This window comes from Cololabis saira, chromosome 6 (genome assembly GCF_033807715.1).
Source record: "Cololabis saira isolate AMF1-May2022 chromosome 6, fColSai1.1, whole genome shotgun sequence".
In the NCBI taxonomy this organism is placed as follows: Eukaryota; Metazoa; Chordata; class Actinopteri; order Beloniformes; family Belonidae; genus Cololabis; species Cololabis saira.
Genome location: NC_084592.1, coordinates 26333736 through 26351129, shown reverse-complemented (window position 1 = coordinate 26351129; position 17394 = coordinate 26333736). Strand labels below are relative to the sequence as shown.

The 17394-nt window shown below is 39.6% G+C and overlaps 1 protein-coding gene across 1 annotated transcript in view; it reads right to left on the bottom strand.

Annotated features, from left to right (window-relative positions):
* The window catches only part of hecw2a (HECT, C2 and WW domain containing E3 ubiquitin protein ligase 2a), a 66211-nt gene extending 52148 nt beyond the window's left edge, over positions 1-14063 (bottom strand). The window contains exon 1 of the mRNA XM_061723814.1: positions 13512-14063. The gene's annotated coding sequence lies outside the window, so the exon portion shown is untranslated. The remainder of the gene's footprint in view (positions 1-13511) is intronic.
* Positions 14064-17394: the final 3331 nt, after the last annotated feature.

The following is a 17394-nucleotide window of genomic DNA, read 5'->3' as shown; positions in this document are numbered from 1 at the left end:
CGATAGTCGTTTCTTTCTTTCTTTCTTTCTTTCTTTCTTTCTGGCATTTATCCCAATAACGATAGTCGTTTTCTTTCTTTCTTTCTTTCTTTCTTTCTTTCTTTCTTTCTTTCTTTCTTTCTTTCTTTTTGGCATTTATCCCAATAACGATAGTCGTTTCTTTCTTTCTTTCTTTCTTTCTTTCTTTCTTTCTTTCTTTCTTTCTTTCTTTCTTTTTGGCATTTATCCCAATAACGATAGTCGTTTCTTTCTTTCTTTCTTTCTTTCTTTCTTTCTTTCTTTCTTTCTTTCTTTCTGGCATTTATCCCAATAACGATAGTCGTTTCTCTCTCTCTCTTTAAACTCAGTTTGAGATCCCCTTTTAATGCTTACCAGAGTCAAAATGGTAAGGTGCACACAAAGTGCAGCATTTAATTCTTTCAAAATATTAGTTTGTTCTCTATGACGGGGCAAACAGTCAGACCTTCAATGGAAAAGAGTAGACCAAAGTTATTTTGTTTGTAAGCCGTTATACCTCTATGGGACCACTGGGAAAGGAAACAACCCTCACACAAGCACACATGCAATATATATGCTTCAGAAACCTCTATAATGTTTCTGTCTGCATACACTTCCTCAGTAAAAATAGAGAGAGGATACGAGCATCTGTTATCGGTCCCCCCAGGAAGCTCTTCACTCAGCAGATGCCAGTTTGGAAACTTGTTTGTGGAGCACTGTCAGAGTCTCAATATGTGCCAATTTGTTTTTAAAATAACAATGGCATGTGACTTAGTTTCCAACCAGAGAGGGCAGGTTTTAAACACACTGAATAGAAGAATACATTTTTATTTTTTGTAAATGAGAAAATGCTAATGTTTGGCTAAAATATTTGTGCTGCAGTCACTGGAAAACAATGTGGGCTGTAATCTGAGCTAAGCCCTGATATCCTTGGTATGTCTCTAAAGCTGAGCTGTGAGTAATGCTTTGAAAACTGTTGCCTTGTCTGCGGGCCACAGAGTGTTGGCTTGGATTTGATTAGGAAACAAAAGAGGCTATAAAGTAAATAAAACTTAAAGAAAACAAAATAAAAAAAGCTTTCAAGTTACTCATACTTGTGCTCAGTGTTTTGTTAAAAGTAACGTCGTAAAACGACACGTACTCGATGAATCAAGTGACTACAGGGTCATAAACTCAACACAACACAATCCCCAAACTTTGTTTAGGGCCACGTACGTTTGAATGTAAGTAACCTAGTGAGCGGTGCAGAATGTGTAGGGTTTTGTGACATCAAGGACACAGACTTGAGAAGAATTACTCTATCAGCATTGGCAATAAGCGTAACCAAGATAAACATCCACTTTTCAAAGCTCTCACAATTGTGGAATTATAAAGGTTTGCAATTCACTACAGGCTGGCTCCAAAAAGCCAGTAAATTAGGACTGATTCTCATGTTAAAATGTCCAACTCTGCAGCAGAATGAAATATATTTACAGCCTGATATATAAAAAAAAGTTTTAGACCCTTAACAACTGTATGAGGACAATTTTATTTTACTTTAGCAGGGAAATATATATAAAACTGCACATATGTGGATAACTAGGGGTATATATTGTTGTCTTTATTTATTTATTTATTTATTTATAAATAAATAAATAATGACAATTGAAAGTTAACTGTTAACTTTAGTTAACTTTAGCTACTTAGCTCTTAGCATCTTTGGTGAATTCGACATATGAGCTGTGAATTACGATGTAAATTCACTCTTATGTTAAAGATGATGGCTTGTTGCGCTGTTAAGTGTCGTAACAGACTGCTGCTATTATTCAAGCCCAACCTGGGAGGTACGGATGGCAGTTGTATGCATAGACATATATACGTAGACGCCCCATCCAGCGCATCAACAAAACAAATTTAAACATTTTCAAATAACAAAATAACATATAATAACCATTTTTCAGACAATAAAATAACATTTGAACCATTTTTCAAACATTAAAATAACTGAAAAATGGTTCAAATATGTTATTTTGTTACTTGAAACATTTTAAATATGTTTATGTAAAATATGCTTTGTTGATGAGAAAATATGTTTCTCTATTTTTCTTATTTTTGTGAGGGGGGATATATTGTTTTTCGGCACTACCTTGTTCTCTATAGCTGATATAACATGAATTACTCCTATGTGGGATCAATAAAGTTCTTATTTTTGCCATCTGAGAAAATTAAATATATTATATTTGGTGCCTAACTGTTTCCCAAGTATATTAGTGCGTGTGTGAATGAATAAATGAGACGTAAAACGTAAATGTCTTTGTAGAAAGTTACTTGTATTAGTTTACAGCGCAGTCTTGCCACATCCAATATGGCGGCGACGTTGACGTATCGCAGCAGTGGGCAAAACCACTCGATGGGGCGTTTACGTATACGTCTGTGGTTGTATGGCCTTTTCTGCCCGAGGCTAGGCTAGGCTAGGAATAGCTGGTAGCTGGTAGGCCAGGGGTTCTGACAGCCACTGTTCTGCCATTCCATGCTCCCTTCCAGAAAATGCTACTTTGTGGTTCTGCGCATGCGCACAGTCGATTTTCAAAGTTTGATTGTGACGCCAATCATTTCTTGCACGATGTAAAAAGGATAATATGGGATGTCGAGTATTTGATCCTTGAAAATACATTACCCATGACATGAATTGCATTACACTTTGTGAAAATTATACGATAAAGAGAGAAAAAAACAATTCTATCGCTTTATTTGATATTCATTCGGCTATTCACCTTTATTTAACCAGGCAGGTCATTAAGAACACATTCTTATTTACAATGACGGCTTGGCAAGAGACAAGGACCACTTGGGGGAAAAGGACTTGGTTTAGGGAGTAAAACACACAATAAAATTGTAGCTCTACAAAGGTAGAAAACCATTAGGTAGCATTTTTTGGCAAAGCAGCAAAAAATGGCAGAACACCACCATTTCAGATGTAGCTATCAAAGAAAGAATCTTAAATGAGGACAGATTCAATCAGAATAAATGTAAAGTAACTTTAGTTCACATCATAGGTAAACACAGACTAAACTAAAATAGTTAGTTTGATGTAACTGAGCTAAGTTGGGTTTTTTTCATCCGAATGCCAGGCTTTTTTGTGCCGCCCATTTGCCTAGTTTTGGATTAACCTGGGTATACCATCCCCAATAAACTGGCTTCAGAAATGTGAATAACATCACAGGTGGTATAGTTCTTCTTATACAGTCTATGGTTCTAACACTGCTTTCAAAAGAAGTGCATCCTACAGAAAAGAAGAGTGGAGAGGAGTGGAGCGTCTGGCTACTCCTACGAATAGAGCTGTGAGAGAACGGTTGAAAAGGACACTTTCATACAGTATTCACACCGTATTCTGATCAAATCACATCACAGGTACATCATCATGACCTTTGTCAACAAATGTAAAAAGGGCAGAATATCTCTTTTAAAGCAGACTCACTTCCCCCATTTCAGAGTCGTATAAGATGATCACATGAAATCTGAAACCTGACAGTTAAAACTCGGTTATTATATTTTATCAATTTGTACAAAAAAAAAAACAAGTAAAACAAGCTGCTGTCAGACACTTGGAGTTTTGAAGTCCTGTTGTTTTTCCATATAAAACCTTTCCCAAAATATCTTGCTTGTTATTTTCTCACAGTGCTCTCTGCTGTCCCTTCACTGCATCAACTATCACATTTCTCTGATGCATCCATCAAGGAAACAGAAGCACAAAAGAGAGAAACTGAAGTTGAGGTCAGCGTTACGCTGTGGGTAAAACCTTCATGAGTTACTCTTATGAATGATAGTATTTTCATCTTTATCACAAGGCTCTCTGACCATACATTTTGATCTCCAAGCAGAGGCAAAGCACTTACACTGAAATTCCTTTAACATGCAAAGATTTAAAATCAGTTTAAATCAGATCTTCTGCCATAAAATGTATGAAAAAGTACAGTAAAAGAGATATACGAGTCTCGACTTTGGGCCTGAATCAATTTTCTTCCCACTTTGAAGTGACTGAACAGAATTGATGAATTGGCCTCTGCACCGCCGTGTGTGCACTGGCTGTTTTTTTCAAGCCTGATATTGAAATGGGATCTGTTGCATTTGATGCAAGGAAAGCCTGGACGTCCCTGACTCAACAAGATTACCAGAGCGTGGCCTCATCACACACACACACACACACACACACACACACACACACACACACACACACACACACACACACACACACACACACACACACACACACACACACACACACACACACACACACACACACACACACACACACACACACACACACACAGGGATTTATGAGAGAATAAAACCATCACAGATGCAGGAATGCGTAAATCCAGTTCACGTGGGCTCACGGCCTCATACACCAAGTCAAACTGCACCCACTCGAAGGCCCACATCCATCTTCAACAGGTAAAAGCTTACTCAGTTAAAGAAGACTCCAAACTAAGTGTATCTCTAGCGACTGACTGGTTATGTAAGGGTTCTTGAGGCTCAGTATTTGCCCTCCTCCCATGTTTGTCAAGTTTTGTCAACCACTGCTGTGGCATTGAAAATGGATTTATCCATTTCACTGAATAGAGAAGATGAAGAGTCTGTCAACCAACTACAAACAACGAGGACCTAAATGCAACCTCAGGGGAAGCATTAAGTAATCTGGACTTGATCCAGTGGTTTTTCTTCTAAAATACTCCATGGCTGATTATAATCCAGACTCCTCTGCTCTGCATTTTGACCTGGATTAGTGACTGACTCTCAGCAAGCCAACATAGATCAAGTGTTGCATGATAGCCGTGAAGTGATATTGCTTTTCTAATTTTAACTCTTCCGTTACGTTAACTGACATGTATGCTGTTGACATGCAAGTTGCCAAGCCTATCACTCAAGGACATCTGCAACAGAGATGGGCCTGACAGTGCTGGCCTGACTGCTGTTGTCCTGGGTATGTTCTTACAGGAAAACCTTCACAGAACACACCTTCATTTCTATGAATTTGGCATTAATTTCACACTACTGTTTCTGACTGGCTATTGTTTTCCTATTGAAGCACAGTGTGAAATTCTGTTTTGCCTTAGGTCTCTTGTGGCAGGCGTGGTTGGCAGCCACAATGGGAGCATTATGTTTTTATATACAGTATATCTATTTACATACCTAATGCCAAAATTATAACACCATGTTGAATCTTCACAATCTTTAGTGCAAACCAACGTACACTCCCACTACAAGTGTTGCAAATCTTTTGCTGGTTGGGTATATTATCTTTGATGATTTATTGTAATCTGAATTTTTTCTTTCTTTTCTTTTTCACTTTAGATTGGATTAGATTAGATTGTCCTTTATTCCTCCCTCAGTGGGGAAATTCGCTTTGTGCAGCAGCAGTACACACATCACACACATGCAGCGAAAGGGTAAAAAAAGTAAAAAAAATATATAATTACAAAATATAAACAGTATATACATTGGAATGAAAATAAAAGTAGTGCAGTACAAGAAAGAAAGAAAAAAAGAAGCAGGTAGGATGTTTATGAGGTAGACAGATATAAAACAATAAGTAAACGAATCGACGGAGCTGCTGCAACTAGTCGCCACTAGCGCGGTGCCATTTTGAAAAAAAAAAAGTGTAATTCTGTGTAATTATATCTGTATATCCTATGGGTGACTGGGTGAACCAAAAAAATCCCACTTATTTTTCTTCAAAAAATATGATGATTTGAAATGAAACACTTTCCCCAAGTGATTGGAGTCACCCAGCTCTCTCACAGTCTCTCCTCTAATCCTCCTTCAGCTGTTATTTCTTCCTCATTTTCTCCTCAACTTAACCAGCTAAAGAAGCTGCCATAGGTTTCCTTCTTTTTTTTTTTTAAAAGAAAAAAGTTACATTTTCTTCCCACCATCACCAAGTGTTTGCTCAAAGAGAGTATCTGGGATTTTTTTCCTAGAAAGTGTTTTAAATTGTCATTTACCTATTATGAAAAACATGTTTTTTCTTGCTTTAACATATATAAAGTGGTCTCCCCTCACCCTGCCAACACAGAGAAGGAGGAAAGCAACCAAATTCTGCAGTGTCTGTACAGCCGCCTGGCTGAGCCATCCAGTGTCGTGTGACTTTTACGAAGTGTTCAGATTCTGCTCCCGTCGTGAGTCACGACAGGAGCAATTTCCATAGGTCGGCCTCCGCTGCCTGAAACCACGCCCACAACTAACTCCGCCGGGACAAGAACAGTCGCCATTGTTTCGTTGCGGTGTATCGTGTGTGCTTACCACTTCACCTCGGGCTGTTTCAACAACGAGGGACGGTAAAAATTAGGTTTTGCATCGACACTTACACTCATAAAAGGATCAGTACCAACAGTACGGACCCGGCAACTGCACACGAGTCAGCGGTAAGTGACTTTCATTTTTTATGTTATTTATATTTGTCTACGGGTAACACAGGAGCTCCGGTGAGTGGCTCCGGTGGCTCCAGTGTTACCTAACGGGTAACACCGCAGCCACCGGAGCCACTCACTTTATAATGCTGGATGTTGAAAGTCATTTTTCAGATCTCATCCAGGGACAATCTACTGACTTCAAGTCCAAACTCACTTGGCTACCCTTTTTGTCTTTGGTCATTTATTAATTAAAACTAAATGCTTCTCCCAGTTTTCAATCAGGACTGCTATATATTCTTCAGCGTCCATATTTCATGTGTCACACAAAACATTCCCCTAATGCAGGGGTTCCCCCCCTTTGGGAACAGGCGGGTGGGGTGAACGCATGAAAAAAGGAATGCTTGGACACTGCTAGCATAATCCGAGGTTGCATACAGGTACAGTATACCAGACAAATGCACGAAGCCCTGAGCCAAAAGGGGGGCCCCCAAGGGCCGACCAATCTAACAATGACAATGAGGAGAATTTGCAATGACAGTGGTCGGCCGGCAGAGAACGCCCTAAGCTAAGAATGCTAAGTTATAGAGTACTGCTACTAAGGCTACTACGGTGCATGGATGCAAATAAATGTACGTCGTGTGCCAGTTGTCAAAAAAAAAACATTTAAATTATTGTCAGATTATTTACTAGATAAGGTTGATTAATTAGTTGGAGGGGCCCCCTGTGAATATTTGCCCAGGGCCCCAAGAGACTCTAGAATCGCCTCTGAGCATAATGGACAGGTTTTTGACGGGGAGTTGTTCATGTTTTTAAACACAATTTGCACAGAGAGGCAAACATTTTCTTATAAACAACCAGAAAAGGTTTACACTGCTCTAATGTGATGCTGTCATGTTGCTGAGACGGTATTCAGTTCCTAATTTTCTCCATGTATGTGGCAGGAAATGTGGCCAAAGTTCAATCTTTGTGTGATTAGATCAGAGAGGCATATTTATTTCCTGTATGGGTTTTGTTTTTTGTTATCTGGATATACCTTGTGCCTTGGTGGTGCCTTCATGCCAGCTTTAGTCTCACTTTCAGTCTCCGTTTGTGTGAGTGTGCGTGTGTCTGTAGGTGTCAGCAGAGGGACCCCTCTTTGCCCCTGTGGAGGTGACTGCAGTACTTTACAGCCTGACAGAGTGGGCACCTTGAGAACGAGCACATACACACACAGTGGCACACTGGTTTTATTGCGCCACACTGACACATAAAATTAAGAATGAAGGAGTGCACAGCCAGCATGACAGAAGTCTTAATAACACAAATTAAGTACCACCACACAAAAGCATTCAGTTATTATTCTTTATATAATAAGAAAGGTGAAATCCAATGATTTGCACAAAAATACAAAGTCATTGCAAGAAACATTCTCCAAAATGAAGCCAGTTGAAGGCTGAGCGGTTCACATCAAGGCGCAGCTTTGTGAGCCTTAAAACAACACAGGCTGTGGCATCGGTGCCAGAGGGTTCCCACTTCCCAGAAACGTTGTCCTCTGTCCCGCATGTCACTAAATACACCGCTCTGGGAATACATGTCTGGAATGAGTCACACATTGGGAGGTATCCCTCCATGTCAAGCCTCGGTGAGTCAAAAATGACCTGTAAACTGCCAGACAGATTTCTACCTTTAGAGTTTATAAACGTCATATCCTCAAAGAGCTACAGTATTTATCTGCACCACCTGACCAAAAAGAAAAGGGGAAATAAAGAACTTTGAGCTCCTCAGTGAGGATAAAGGAGGTATTTGGTTGTTAATGGGTTAAGTTAATCATGGATTAATGATGAGCTATACATAAAGACGCCGAGCAGTTAGTGACGTCCCTGCAGAGGGCTCTTCCCATTTTAAAACCTAACTTGCCACTTAATTCTAATTCTAGCCAACACTTTACAGTCTGTAAAGTTAATGAAGCTTTATCATCTGAGTCATTAAGGATTTTTACCCTAATTTGAATTTATTTAGCTTTGTTTCAAAAATAAAAAGTCGTAATGAAATAGATTTGACTGAACGTCTCTTATCAGGTTGTACCTTAATCTGAGCTTCATGGAAACCACCATCCAGCTTTTGATTATTTGGCCATTCTTCCACATTTGTATGAATGTATAGAGGTCAAAACATTGAAAAGGCCACGTCTGATCTGAATGTTAGCCCCCTTTTTTCTTTTTCAACCCATTCACCATTCAGCCTTGACGTGTGTTGGGGTTATGGTGCTGTTTCAGCTTGTTTTATCCAAGATTCGATAGTCTCAGAAGTAGGCCTGGACGATAAACTGAAAATTTACCTTTACCAACATTCACTGCGATGAGAGACGTCAATTTTCTTCCCATGTCGGTAAAAAAAAATGTTTTATTAAAAAATAAACTCAACGTCTTTTTGTCTGTTTTGACTGTGTGCTGATAGACTAGTTTTGTTCCCTTTAAGACGGTGTACAGCTTGTCTGTAATCACGTGACTTCAACCATCCAGTCTGAACAAGAAGGGAAACCCAAGAAAATGGCTGATGGTTCAAATGAAGAAGCGGCTGACAGAACAGGACTGTCTAGTGTGAGACTCACGCATTTCAACAAGTTAATACACTCTCACGCCACACATGGCATTTCTTATGCTGAGAAATTAACTTCAGCGCACAGTAATTCAAACGGCCCATTTTACAAACGAGTCACGGCACGCTACTTTGCGCTGAGCTCTCAACTCAGAGCAGCTGTCTGGTGTTACCGACCAATCAGCCAATCTGAAAATAGACATTTTTTGTTGTCGGCTAAGGGTTATCGTACATTTATCGTTATCGAGGTAAAACTGCCCAATTTATGACCCATTTGTAACATTCATTTGAGGTCATGTCGCCCAGCCCTACTCAAAAGTGGTTCAAGCTCATGTTATGAGTTCTGGAGTAATACTCTTCATACATTGTCATATCGTTCATCTGCAATCTGGCACTTCTATTTGCTGAACCACCACACACACACACACACACACACACACACACAAATAACAATAGGTACAATGTTCTTGGGGTCACTGTGCACCTTCAAACACACGTCTGTAGTTGCACACAACTTTCTTTGTGGCACTGCACCATTAACATTGATTCTACCTACATTGCTTCAGCACACATGAAAACTACGGAGCAGTTCATTTTCACTTTTTGTTGCTTGCTGCTACACATGCTGATGATGCAACCTGCATCCCGCTGCATCGGCCCGCAGCCTACGACACAAGAGGGTATCGTCACACAGTCTGTACACAGCCTAGATTGATCAAATCAAAGTCTACAGTCTGGCTTCAGTTGATCATATAAGACTGTAAAAACTGGACCATGTTTGACTGGCTTGTTAAATGCAATCAAATAATCGTGATTTTTATCTTGATGAAAATAATTGTGATTATAACTTTTCTTTCGTAATCAAGAAGCCTACTTCCTGGATTGTTTCTGACCATTGGAACCATCTTCAACATGTTGTTAAGAAATGGCTCCAAGAGACAGTCTTGACTTATGTGCTGTAAACCTGCAATCCATATTTCTACTGGCACAGGGAACCTACCGACGGCAGTCAATAATGATCCCCAACAAGACGTTAAGAGGCTTTGGCGAGTGAAAGCAGATGTGATAAATCTTACCAAAGTAAAGACGATATCAGTCACGAGGGGTCTGAAGAAATCAACACCACCCCGTAAAAGTCTCATTGAGTAATATGTGAAAATACGTGAACGATCTTGTCGGGTCAGGTACATTCACTCGTCAAAACACCGGCATTTTCTCTCAAAGACGACTACCCAACTGGTGGGGATGCTCCACACTCCTCTGATCTTCCATTCCAATCGTTTCAAACTAATCAAGAAAAAAATTTGACGTATGATGATGCTAATTTAAAATAGGGCACTGATTTCCATCGCGGAACATACAAACCCAAGATATTTTATAATTTTTTCTGACAACTTTTGCTAAAACATTTTAATTCTATTTCATCACAAGCTTTTCAGGAAAAAGGAAACTTACCACAAGCAGTGACAATTAAAAGAAAAAAGGATAAAATGCCGACAGGTGATTATAATCATAATTTCATACAAAAGTAGCATTGACAAGAAAGGCTGACTGAGAAAACTGGAATGCATTTGGATATTTCTCCGCTTACAGTGCTTTTTATGATTAAACGGTTCAAGGAATCTGGAGGACTTTTAGTCTGTAAAAGGAAAATATGCACGCCTAAGCTGGCTACCAATGATCTCTGGTCCCTCAGGTGGCCACCAGGCCAACCACATGGCCAAAAGATTACTTTAGAAACTTTAGACACAAATGCCAAACAAAAAAATAAATATGACAAAAAGCCTCATGTTACCCTCTTCCTGAGGCAGCATCAACATCATCCGTCATGGGCCATCACACAGCGGAAATGTGTATCATGGACAAATGAATCAGCATCCAAGATCTTTTTTGGAAGAAGTGGGCACTGCGACTCAAGGAGGAAACGCATCATGAGACTGTTTTCAGCAATAAGTCCAAAAGCCTCTGATGGATCAGTGCATTTGACTAAAAGTGATTTAGATTTCTGTGATGGCAGCATAAATGCAGAAAACCAAGGAAAGTTAAGAGCAATATATGCGTCCTTCCGAATGTCATCTTTTCCATAGACATCCATGGATTTTTTAATCAGCAAGTTGACATTCTGCACACATTACAAAGGCATGGCTGAGGATATGTGGAGAATGCCAACATGCAGCAGCAGCTTGACACAGTTGCACACATTTAGAGGTGTGACTTCATTGTCTTACCTTTCATTTCAATGCCAGAACATCTTTTAAGTTTTGTATGAAGGAATGGCAACATTACGAGGCAGTAAAACCTTCTTTTGCTATGTGTTGCTAGGACGGACGTAATTTTACCAACAAATGAAATTCAGCTGACAAGATGTGGATTCACAGATGCAATAAAAGTCATAGCTGGTGTAGACATCGTTTCCTTTCCAACCTTTCCTGATGTGTTTGTACTCATGCGCTACGACAACATTCAGCAAAGGAAAGATGCTGGGTCCATAAACATGGGTAATAAACTACCTTTTTGTATGCAAGTACTGTGCATTTCCCTACCCACCTTTAACTTTGAGGTGTTGCAAGTATAGTAAAGTTACATTTATCATCATCTGTTCATAGCAAATCTTTGTTTTGAGCAAATACAATCTCAGAAGAACAACATACAACTTTTAATGTGCTGTTAGTAATAAGTAAGTAAAAAAACGGACGTTTCTGCAGAAAATCTGTGTGTACCTGTGTGTGTACATGTATCCATGTATGTGTGTGTATGTGTATGTGCATGTATGTATGTATGTATGTATGTATGTATGTATGTGTGTGTGTGTGTGTGTGTGTGTGTGTGTGTGTGTGTGTGTGTGTGTGTGTGTGTGTGTGTGTGTGTGTGTGTGTGTGTGTGTGTGTGCGTGTGTATGTATGTATGTATGTATGTATGTATGTATGTATGTATGTATGTATGTATGTATGTATGTATGTATGTATGTATGTATGTATGTATGTATGTATGTATGTGTGTGTGTATGTATGTGTGTGTGTGTGTGTGTGTGTGTGTGTGTGTGTGTGTGTGTGTTATGTATGTATGCGTGTATGTGTGTGTATGTGTATGTGCATGTATGTATGTATGTATGTATGTGTGTGTGTGTGTGTGTGTGTGTGTGTGTGTGTATGTATGTATGTATATTATGTACAGTATGTATGTATGTGTGTATGTGTGTGTGTATTATGTATGTATGTATGTATGTGTGTGTGTATGTGTGTATGTATGTATGTATGTATGTATGTATGTATGTATGTATGTATGTATGTATGTATGTATGTATGTATGTATGTGTGTATGTATGTATGTGTGTATGTATGTGTGTGTGTGTGTGTGTGTGTATGTATGTATGTATGTATGTATGTGTGTGTGTATGTGTGTATGTATGTATGTATGTATGTATGTATGTATGTATGTATGTATGTATGTATGTATGTATGTATGTGTGTATGTATGTGTGTATGTGTGTGTGTATTATGTATGTATGTATGTATGTGTGTGTGTGTATGTGTGTGTGTATGTATGTATGTATGTATGTATGTATGTATGTATGTATGTATGTATGTATGTATGTATGTATGTATGTGTGTGTGTATGTATGTATGTATGTATGTATGTATGTGTGTGTGTGTGTGTGTGTGTGTGTGTGCGCATGTATGTATGTATGTGTATGTATGTATGTATGTATGTATGTATGTATGTATGTATGTATGTATGTATGTATGTATGTATGTATGTATGTATGTATGTATGTATGTATGTATGTGTGTATGTGTGTGTGTATTATGTATGTATGTATGTATATTATGTACAGTATGTATGTATGTATGTATGTATGTATGTATGTATGTATGTATGTATGTATGTATGTATGTATGTATGTATTATGTACAGTATGTATGTATGTATGTATGTATGTATGTATGTATGTATGTATGTATGTATGTATGTATGTATGTATGTATGTATGTATGTATGTATGTATGTATGTATGTATGTATGTATGTATGTATGTATGTCCCTCTGGTGGCATAAACACGGGCGCTTCCTACATCACAGAGCAGAAGGGACGAGATACGTAAAGGTAACCCCCGCTTGTGGCGAAATCACGTCAGCAAAAAATCCCGTTACATAACAGTTTGTCTCCAAGTAGAATAATTTCTGGATAATTCGTGCGGCAGCGAGGCCGCGCATGGCCGCCTGGCGCACATGACCGAGCAGGCCATTAGGACCGCACTGGCAGGATGGGGAGGTGTCACCGTGTGCTATTGGATTACTGTGGGAATTCCCTACGTCATTTTACTTTCTATGCACCCCTTTCACAAGACCCACGTATGAAACCGAAGTATATAATAACGATCCCCCCTGACAGCCCAACACCAGCACGGGCGCAACACCCACACACGGCTGTTTGAATGCTGGATTCAGCCCATTACAGCGTGATCGTTTCCAGGATGAGCGCTGGGAGCGTGAACACCTCCGGTGCCCGGAGTCCAGTCCCCGCACCAGAGCGGCCGAGCTTACCTTGTTTTGCCGCAGAGCTGCGGGACGGAGGGCGCTGCCACCTCTCTGTGCGGGGATTTCACGGTTTAGCTCCCTTTTCCCTGCAGTCCGACTGAGGCGAGACGGGCGGGGTACCGCGGTAGGCCCCCTCCCTCCCTCCCTGCGAGCCTTATATATATTATTATAGGTCCAGCGGAGCCTGAGGGCTGGTAGTCACGTAAGGAGACGGTATCCCCGGGACAGAGACCGTCTCGGTCCCCGCGGCCGCAGCTGCGCGCATCAGCCGCCGCGGCGACGCTGGCGACGCTGGCCTGCAGGCGGCTCCGCTCATCCACACACCGCGGCGCTGCTGCAGTCGGAGCCCGCGTCCTCCCACCAGTCCCGGCTGATGCACACGGTCTGACTGGGCAGAGCATGCAACTGCTGCTGCTGGCAGCCGAAAAGAAAAAAAAAAAAAAAAAAAAACATCCGGAGGATGGCGTAATGTTTGATGATGGTCTGCAGATGAGTCTCTGTTGTTTACTGGAAAACCCAGGGCTGCAGACTTATTTAGAGGATCGTGGTGCCCGGAATGAAGTTTTGGGGGGGGGTTGATGGCCAGCAATAACCTACTGCATGTTAATGTGGGAGGAAAAAAAAAAAACAAGTGGGCGGTGACTCAACACACACACACACGCACGCACACACACACACACACACACACACACACACACACACACACACACACACACACACGCACACACGCACACACACACGCACGCACGCACACACACACACACACACACACAAAGAGAAAGAAAGATGCTGCAAGTCAACCTGTAGAATAAAGCCTGAATGATGGTTCTGCGTTAAATCGACGGCGTAGGGTACGCGTTGGTACAGAACAGTTCCGCCCAATGAGCGCATTTATTCACTCGCTGTGTTTACATTGTGCTTCTTTATTCAGATAGATATGCCAGATATGCATCTGAGCCAGTAGATCCTCTTCTTTTGCAGGTAAACATAATGAACATAGTGATCAGTACAGCAACATACAGTACAGGCTACATGCACAGATATATATAAATGCCATCAAACATAATAATAATAATAATAAACTTTATTTCTATAGCACCTTTCATACAAGAATTGCAGCTCAAAGTGCTTCACAGTAGGAACATAGATATGTTAAGAACAATGAGAAATAGAGAAATAAACAATAACAGCAAATAAAAATGAAAGATAAAAATGATCATATAGAAACATTTAGGTGCAATAATATAATACAGAATTTTGACAAAATTCCGTTCTAAATTCCTTTATAGAACAAGTAATAGGATAAAAGCAATGTTGAATATAAAAAGGTAAAAATACTGCACTGAGTCGCAGGTCATACCACACACACTGTTGTGCACTGTGAGTCATATAGTAGCTCTAATTTATAGTACAACCATCACATTGATTAAAAACCTCCAATTTATTCAAAGATTGCATTATTTACAAGTACAGATGTTATTTAAGAATACTAAGAGTGTATTCATGTACAAATATTTGGTTTACATGGAGGTGCACTCTCAAACTGAAGGTTTTAATGTGTTAAATGTGCATTTAGTACTGTTCAGACTGGGTCCCAAGTAGGTTTGTCCACAGGTTCAGTGTCTGTGCCATTTGGGTGGGAGGTGACTGGTTTTTAGATGGGGCCTAGTTGGTGAACTGGGTCAGCTTGGTGCTACTAAAACTATATGGGGCCATCATTTACCCCCCTTCTTAGCCCGTTCCCATTTTAGCCCTCTTATATCCCTTTGGAGCCTCATTTATTTGCCCTACAAAGCCTTCACACGCAGAGCACGTAATACTGAAACCATGTGCGAGCCATTCGCCCGATAAAAGCCCAGTCTGTACCCAATTAGCCCACTTTTAACCCAGATGCCCCATCTGATGTGAGGCTGAAATAAGGGAATATTGTTTTACTCTGTTAACAGAATTTTGTCTTTTATTTATGAAACTGTCCAGAAATCAGAGCACACATAGACAAATTAAACTACAATTTAACTATGGGAAAAAAAACAACCTTATATGCAGATTTGAATCAAATACAAAGGTTAATCGCTTGAGCTCTGGTAAAACCCTCAGTCAAACCAACCCCTATGTTTCTTTGAGTAATTCTGCTAACAAAAGGTGTCAAAGATTTTGGAGTCAGACCTGTGTTTAATGACATATGTCTGAATACAGACAGTGGAAAAATGTCGGTCTTAGTTTTACTGGATCTCAGTTCTGCATTTGATACAGTTGACCACAATATTTTACTCAAATGACTGGAGAACTGGGCTTCTATACACCTAAAAACCACCAACCAGGCCAGAAATCTGGGTGTAATGATGGATTCAGACCTACATTTGGAAAAATGCATTAAGGCAATAACAAAGTCAGCCTACTATCACCTTAAGAATATATCAAGGTTAAAAGATCTGATGTCTCAGCAGGACCTGGAAAAACTATTCCATGCAATAGCTTGATTATTGTAACAGCGTGTTTACAGGTCTACCTAAAAAGTGAGTAAGACAACTGCAGCTCATTCAGAACTCTGCTGTTCCCTCTCTAAAACCAAAAAAGTAGACCACATAGGTTCAGCTCTGAGGTCTTTATACTGTCCTTCAGAGGATAGACTTTGAAGTTCTGATGCTGGTCTATAATGCTCTGAATGATCCAGGACCAGAATACATCAGCTAAGACCCATTATGAACCTTCCAGACCCCTCAGGTCATCTGGATCTGGTTTTTATCAGTCCCCAGTGTGAACCAGACATGTAGAAGCTGCATTCAGCTTCTATGCTCCACATGTCTGGAACAAACTCCCAGAAAGCCTTAGATCAGCTGAAACACTCAGTATATTTAAATCCAAGTTAAAGACACACCTATTCTCAGCTGTATTCGAATAAAGCTCTAAATCTGCACTGATACTTTTAAGCTTGAGTTTCAAAACGTGATCATATTTTAGCTACTGATTTTATCTATTGTTCTTATTTCTTTCTCTTTTGTTTACCTTTTAAATCATCCTTTTTATTTCTACGATTTGATGTCTCTGTAAAGCACTTTAAATCGCCTTGTTGTTGAATTGTGCTATACAAATAAACTTGCCTTGCCTAACAAACAAATAAATAAGAGGATCAAGACTAAAATAAGAGTGCTTGTTAATAACAGATGCTGTAAACCTGGACATCACTGTGAAGGAGCATCTTTTAATAAGGGTATTGAACAGTTAGCTTGGAGTTTTTGTCCATTATGTGTACTACTGCTGATGCTGCATGCGACATCTTTAATTCGGCTGTTGCCAGGCAACAAACACAATGCCCAAATGCATTCTGATCATTGGATATTTCAACCATGCCTTTCTCTCTATGATAAACATCCAACTTTTAAACTGTTTATTAACTAATTTTATTTAATTTTAGTCCATTTATTTATTCTCAATTTATACTAACACATATATGTTTTCTCTGAGAGATGTCAAGTATAATCTAATTCTTTTAAATACGCTTCAACAGGAAGTTGATCCTACAGCTTGCAGTGAGCTCAATTTCTGTCTGGCTAGTTTAATAAGCATTCACCTCGTAAAAAAAATATATTATCTACAGTATAAGCACAAATTCATTTAAGGTACCAGACAGATTAAAATCTGTATCTCATGGTGGCATAACCCCGCCCCCCACTAAAAAAACCCAACAACAACTGACATGTAGGCTAATCTCTAGTCGCCTTGATAGCTTTTTCGAAAGTATTTAAACACTCATAACTAAACATTTCTGGGTGAAACGTGGGACTCCTCATGTATCCTCTGGTAATTTGAATTGAAATTATTTGAAATAGTTTAAAACATTTTTTTTTTTTTTTTTTATCAATTACTGTTTAAAGTCAGTGAACACTGG